This window comes from Dermacentor silvarum, chromosome 11 (genome assembly GCF_013339745.2).
Source record: "Dermacentor silvarum isolate Dsil-2018 chromosome 11, BIME_Dsil_1.4, whole genome shotgun sequence".
Classification (NCBI taxonomy): Eukaryota; Metazoa; Arthropoda; class Arachnida; order Ixodida; family Ixodidae; genus Dermacentor; species Dermacentor silvarum.
In genome coordinates, this window is record NC_051164.1 from 15,512,777 (window position 1) to 15,520,435 (window position 7,659).

The window sequence follows — 7,659 nt, forward strand, 5'->3', positions numbered from 1 at the left end:
GGTAGGTAGGTTAACCAAGGACGTGCCCGGTTGGCTACCCTACACATGGGAGGGGGAAAGGGGATGAATAGATAAAGAGAGAAAAGAAAAAAAATTGGAGTCAGTCATTCGCAGAGACAGTCAAAGAAGAATCTCCGCTGTCACAAGCGTTCGTACAATCCAGTACTCTTCACGAACTGCAGAAGAGCTTTTGTGGCCTTTTGCATGCAAGAATGCATAGGCCATGGCCCAAGAATCTTTTCTTCTGAGAACGTTCTGTTGTCTAACAGGTTGAGTTTAGCTTGGAGAATACGTCGTTGAGTGTCAAAAGATGGACAGTGACACAGAAGGTGCTCGAGAGTTTCGTAGCACCCGGACAAATTGCACGCCGCACTGTTGGCCATCCCTATTAGGAACGAATAGGCTTTGGTAAATGCGACACCCAACCACATGCGACACAGTAAAGTTGTTTCACGACGGGAGAGTCCAGGTGGTAGGCGAAGTCGCAAGTTAGGGTCAAGAGAATGCAAACGTGAGCTGGTGAAACCCGGTGAATTCCATCGCAGAAGTGTCATATGGCGAGCAATCGATTGAAGTTGCCGTGCAGCATTCGTTCTTGAGAGAGGTATAGGAACCAGCTGATGTTTGTGATGAGCCGAGCGTGCTGCTTCATCTGCGTTGTCGTTGCCGATAATTCCGCAATGGCCCGGCAACCATTGAAATACAATATCGTGTCCTTCTTCGAGAGCGTGATGGTGAGCGTACCTAATTTCGTGCACTAGCTGCTCGTGTAACGCTTGTCGTAGGGAAAACTGCAGTTTGTAGAGCTGCTTTAGAATCACTGAAAATGGCCCAACGATTTGGAGGCTGCTGGAGCACGTAATTGAGTGCACCTTGAAGAGCCGCAAGTTCTGCGGTTGTAGACGTGGTGTTGTGCGAGTATTTAAACTGCAAAGTGACGGCGTCCGATGGAATAACTACTGCTCCGGTAGAGCTGTTGGAAATGGTGGAACCGACCATATAAATGTGTATGTGGTCAAAATAATACTCGTTGATGACAAGCAGAGACAATTGCTTCAGGGCTAGTGTTGAGAAGTCTGCCTTTTTGATAGTCGCACTAGGACTTTATGCGGAACATACCGGGGAGGCCAACGTCGACGGCAAAAGTTCGTCTGGTGTGTATACGTATAAATTCGATCGCCTAAAATGTATCGTTAGTGGGCTATGCACTTTGATTTAAGACCTGGGCATTGATCGAAATAGAGATGGCGGTTTCCGTGTAGGGATGAAGTGTCGATTCCGTCTGTTTTGTTATGCACCGGCTAACGTTGAGAGATTAATAATGGTGCCACAAAAAGTTCGCTCGACATCTGATTTCTGACAGCGGTACCATCCAAGCGCTCTTTAACAAGGACGGTATAGGTAAAAGCAGACAGCTCAGTTCGACTTAAGTCCGCATTACAAAGCATGAGTTTGTCGCTTTACACATATATACAAAGGAACACTTGTCACAAACGCTTATCTGTCGAAGTGCCTACTAACATATCTTAAGAATATGTTCGCCTTTTACTGCAACCGGCTCGTCGACCACGGTCCAGATAGTGCTTGTAGTGAGGAAGGCCGCTCCTTTATAGTACAACGCATCTTCCAGTACGTAGCCCTCATCCCACTCACCTCACACACCAGTTTAGAGCAACGTCTGAGCACTCTAGAAAACTAACCTGAAACATTGGCCACACTTTTCGAGCAACAGGTGTCAATCACGTCTGAACGGCTAAAGCAACAGGAAAACACTTTGGATGAATTGGCCCTAACTGTCGCTGCCCAGTCCGCACGTGAGCGTAAGCGCGCTCTTTTTCACATTTTACCAGCGAGCAGTGTTGCCTGGTCGCGCGTTAGGAGAACCATACCCGAAGGTGGCAAGCTGTAGCAGTGGTTCCGTGTCCACTACACTTGCTTGCTGCGGACTCTCAGTGTGCCAGTAGAATGGTCGTAGCCTCCGACGTAAGCGTGCCTCTGTCATCAATTCCCGTGCACTTTCACCGGATGATATCGCTTTAATGGAACTTACGGTTACGCCAACACTGCCTTGTCCCAAAACTACAAGCGATGCCACACATCACGCACACGAAGTAGCCACCCTCGTTAAGAAAGTCCTCGTTGTTATCACACTCCCGCTTCTGACCAGATCATTCCTCACGTACTTGATCTTACCTGAGCCAACGACTCGCCATAGTAATCGTCCGCTACCATTCCGAATCCTTAACATCCACAACCGAACACTGGACTGGCATGCAAGCCTTGAAATTGTCTTCGGCGCGCCTACAGCTAAAAGGCCTACACGCTTGTAGGGGTGATTTCCATGTTCTTTATTAAATGCGGTGTATATCACGTCAAACAACCAATATGTGATTAAATGTTTCTGTGCTCCTTAATTCTTGTGTTGACGCATCTGACATTTGCACAATTTACTGCTTGCGACCCATTAATGGTAGACGGCACACACGTTCTATTTCGCACCCAGCTGCACTGAAGTGCACAATCTGTTAGACCGTGAACTGTTTCAAGGTGTTTTGCACGCTATTCATCTTGTTGCCCAAACTAATGAGTTTTTCCGTGCTAAGAACACAACGAGTGCATCTTGCTCGTTATCTCTTTTTTTGAGTCTATGCGCTATGGTGTGAACATATGGATAATTACCGGCCGGACTTTCCTTCTTGCAGAATTGTTAATTGGCTTGCTCTTTTCCCGAAAAAGTGCCAATAACCTCTTCAGTGATTGTGATGTCCAAGAAATCCGGGAATCCACTTGCTTTTAATTTTTCACATGCTTCAAGCTTTTACATATCATGTAGTCACGCAATTTCTTAATACAACAAAATAATCAAGACTGAGCAACCCCTCATTTGACGAGTTCTAAGAGGCCACTATAATAACTTGTAAACCCGCTTCCGCCTTTTGTCACATGCGACCGGTAAACATAGCGGAGATTCATGTAAATGTCCACTTAAGGGAATTTCATACCAGTTTTTTAGGTAGCTCCAAAGTAAATAATTGACTTCCCACGAAGTACTTACGCCTTCGTATTTACACAAAATCAGTTATGAACTCGTGCAAAAAGTAGGTAATGTCATAACGAAATATGGCGAAATGCTGTTCACTTTGTTACATTAAATAGCTTGATATGTGTGGTCACTTTCGTGTAATTACTCTTTGTCACTGCGTTGGCCACTCTCGCAGGGAACAGATTGAAGGCTCCAAGCTGTTCTGCCCAGTTGGCGGCACAGTGGTGCACCCAAGGCACTCCGTGCTCACTCTCACCGCTTGCACAGGAGCTGCGTGACTGTGGACGCGGCTTTACAGAGGCAAACATCAGTGCAGTCTTCAACACCGGCCCCGCGGTCTGAAGAAGGAAGCTATCTTCACCGTGATCGCAGTGTTGGACACTTGCTTTGGGCCTAGGCCCGGGGCGAACGCTACAGCCAAACCTTTGGAGGAGTAGACAAAAACTATTTCATGCTGGGCTCTTACGATGAAAATACTATGGCAGGAACTTCCAACGCGCCGTGTTTATTGATGAACACAAAGAATATGGTTACAGACACTTCCATGTGGGGTGCTATAGCTCGTTAACAGCGTCCCCACATGCAACAGTTACGCAATCCTCCTGTTAGCAGGCCACCATAGCGAAGGTAGAGCCTGTCACACACTGTAAACGCAAATAAACCGAAAAGGGTATTCTAAGGGCTGCGACCTCCCTTGAGACTATATGCTTGGAATCCGTGCTCCCTTACAGTGGTGTACAAATGTTCAGCGCTCTTCATTTTTCTCACTCGCAAAATATGGATCAGAAAACGAGCGACAGCCTCAATTTTACAACATTTTAAAGAGGGACTTTACAAGAGAGAAGGCTCCCTTTAGTTTTATTTCTTATTCTGTCTTATTTTATTTCCTTTTAAGCATGCGTGTGAAGTAAACGAGCAATGAGAGATATAGTGTCCAAATGTTTTATTTTTTTTACTGCAAAATTAAACATTTCGAGCGTGCTAGTGAAATTTTTCAAAGCAATATAATTTACGATTTGTTTGTCTCGTTGACCACAATGTCCTGTCGCCCTGCATGATCGGCCCCGACAACTGACTTTGGAAGTGCGACCATGCAGGGCTTCAACGGCTTTGACCACAGTATTTTCTCGCTTCTGTTGGCTTTCCTATAAACTGAAACTGAAGCTGCAGTCAAAGCCCGCGAAGCGCTACTGTCGTCGACGCTGGTGCGGGCAGCCGTTTTGCTTTTCGTATATATGTGTTTGCGAGAGAATTTGCGCGGCCGTCGCAGCGTGTTTCGTATACTGTGGTACCTTTATACCTCACAAAAGAACTACTTGCGCCAGTGCACAGCACGGCGGTTATCGGCCGCCGTGAAACCATCGCCTTTTCGTTTCCAGTGTACTACAACACGCTTCTGTGGTTATCGGCGCGGCCGTTCTCGAGGAATTCCCCACTGCGCCACGATACGCAAGCGGCTAGTGAAGCCTCACCCACAGTCACGCCAAAGTCGAAGAGCGTGCAGCGTCGACTGCTTTGGAAACAGCGCGTTTCGGATTACCACTCGCCGAACTTGCCTTTTTTAGCTGCAGTGGTGAGTGTTTGCGTACGGCGCGCACCCAATGCGCAATGCACGTAATGTCGAACATTTATGTCTCATGTTGACACCCATCGGTCCGCTGCTGTCTCACACAGATTCTGAGAAAAGGAACTAGTGCCGCACAATCCAAGTGCAGCTATTTGGTGTCAGCTAGCTTTTTAAAAAGTCAGAGTGTTTTTGTTTTCTTTCTGGTGTGCTTAAAAGCACAAACGGAATAAATTCAAAAATTACCTGCACATTTGTCTGGTTGGACAGGCTTTTAAGTATTTTAGTGACGTGTTCATGTGCAGATATCTTGAGAATGCGTACTTGGACATCAGTTACGTTTCACTGCACTAAAAGAAAGCACGTAACCAGTGTCAATATTTTTATTGTTTCTAGCCCCAAGTGCTACCAGCCAGCGAGTTATACCTGCAACTAGAAATCAACCACATGCCATTTGATTCACTCGGTTTGGATTCTGAAAATGCACACTGGTGGAATCATGCATGATTAAGTGCGGCTGTGCAACATTGGGTCGCTGCAGCGAGGCATATGGTTGGAATATGGAAACCGACTTAATAATAAATCACTCTGCAGCAATTTGTTCTGAACTACACTTTTAAAAATAAAGAGAAATTTTAGTAAACGACCACGCGTTCTTGTTTTGTTTTTTAACTCAGTGAGTGGTGTCCTACCTTCACAGATTTCTTACTTCCACGTGGTAGAAGTGTGTGGCTGTCATTGTATCGCACTGAAGCTTCTATGCATTAGGTGTGCTTGTGGTACCTGGCAAAATTTCTCAAAACAAGTATGTTTCAGATAAACGTGAATTCTTGCAAAACATGGCACCGGTAAAAACTCACGGGCGTCCTTTAAATGCGAATAGAATCCTTGGCGTTGTCAGACTAGATCCTTTTCCGGCTGTCTGGCCATCTCTCCAAGACGAGGGCGAATACCGGAGATACCGATCCCGAACGTAGTGGAGTATCAAATGTAGTCCGTTCACCTGTGTATGTGCTACTGTGTGGGCTCCACTGGTTATGTGTTCCGCTTTTCAATGAACCTCTTTGACGCCCACTTGGGTCAATGTGCACGTACCACAGGGTATCCGCGGACTTCACGGCAGGCGCCTGCAGAAGGTGTAGCGTGTCCGCAGGGAAGGGCGAGCGTGGAACGCTGTCGCAGTAGACGCCTCGTAAATGACGTGTTTAACCTATTCGCCTCATGCATGGGATAGTCATCGTAGATTAGTTGGGTGGAATTTTGCTGTGCGTGACGCTCAGAATCATTGCGATACGGAGATGAGAACGCATCACATACGCACATCAGTAATCTCACGCGAACGTCGATCGACTAAATGATTTCGTGCAGGTTGACGCTCCTGTAGGGTTGGAGTCTAAACGTTGCGGTTGTTTTAGGCTCGGGCCACCATGTTGGTGTAACATCTCTGATGCTTCCAGATTCTGGACATGGTGCCATACAGGTTCCTGCGCTTTGCCGAGAAACAGCTCAAGGACGACCTCGAGCTGCTCCAGAGGGCCGCCAATGTCGCCCGCGATGCACTCAAGGTGCCTTCACTCCGCGATTCATGCACACAACAAAACGAAGGAGGTGCCCGCTTCTGGATGGTGACTAAAGCGGTAACTCATTCTGTCACTTCAACCCCATCCAAACACTTAAGTGGCAGGTGCGTATGATACACGGCACACAGCAGGTCCAACGCATTGGTTTAGTGTTTGCGATGTATGTTAAGGTCACAGCACAGACGCTGGTCACAGAGTTTCCAGCTGCTAATCCCGCAGATGACGTTCGTCTCTTCGTTGTCCGGGCAGGTCGGCGACAAAAAGCATTTTCCACACGTGCAAAGCATGTGTTAGTAGGACAGACTGTTACTGCACAAAACAGCGCCCGGAGTAGCTAAGGCGCAAGGGGAACAAGATAATTTGGAGAACTGTGCAATTACGGCCCTCTATATATGCAGACACACCTTATACGAATTCGAACCGTGAAGCGAACAAGTTCACTTTGTTTCTGGAAGCATCTCTTAATAACTTCATTGCCATTGCGCGCGATGCAGGAAGGGTTGAACAAGTTCCTGAATCCATTCGTCCTGTAGTGTAACGAACTGCGTGAAGGCAGTCTGGACTTCACAGTGACCCATAACGATCCCGTGGCTCCCTACGACCCCAAAGCTGTGGTTCTCCTCTTGGCTACATGATGGTTTCTGCGCGAGTACCAGCCGTTTCCCTGGCATCAGCATGAACGTGTCAGTGCTTGAGCGCTTTCTCCCTGTGCAGTTCCTGCAGTACATCACTTTCACCAAGCGGGTCGTCATGGTCCACCTGTTCGGTGCCGAGGGAATCGAACTCCCGTTCAAAGTGTGCTCCATGGTTTTGGTCGTCGACCAAACGGAGCTGTTGACGCACGTCACACTCGACAGGTTGAGCCTTAAACGCTCGTTTTTCCAGGCATCATCATAGAAGTGTCGATAGCTTAGTCTTCTTTACATGACACAATGGTACGAGACGGCTGAGAAGGGACCCGCCGTGATTTGTCAGTGGCTATGGCTGGGTGGTGCTGAGTACGATTTTGCTGCACGATTTGATTCCCAACCAAACTTAGATTTTGATACTCACTTTCTCTTATCCTTATAATTTTTATCTGCACTCTTCATTCATCGCCGTTCATACATTACGCTCAGACAAGCAAGCCTTTCGAAAGAGTAGTAAGCTTAGATCAGAATCCAATAAGTATTAAGGATTCTGTTGACTTATGGCTCGCTCGTATGGTTGGCTACGCGTCATTGGCCAGGGGCATTTTGTGGGTCAGTTTTGCCAAATCACTCACGCTATATGTATCTTATGACCCCTCGCGGTGGGCTAAGTGGTTGTGACGTCGCGCTGCTGATCGCGAGGTGTTAGGTTCGATTCCCGACCACAATGGCCGCACTCCGATGAGCGTGGAATGCAAGAACTTTTGTGTACCACGCTTCGGATGCACGTTAAGTACCCTCAGGTTGTGAAATTAAGTCAGAGTCCCCACTACGGCGTTCCTC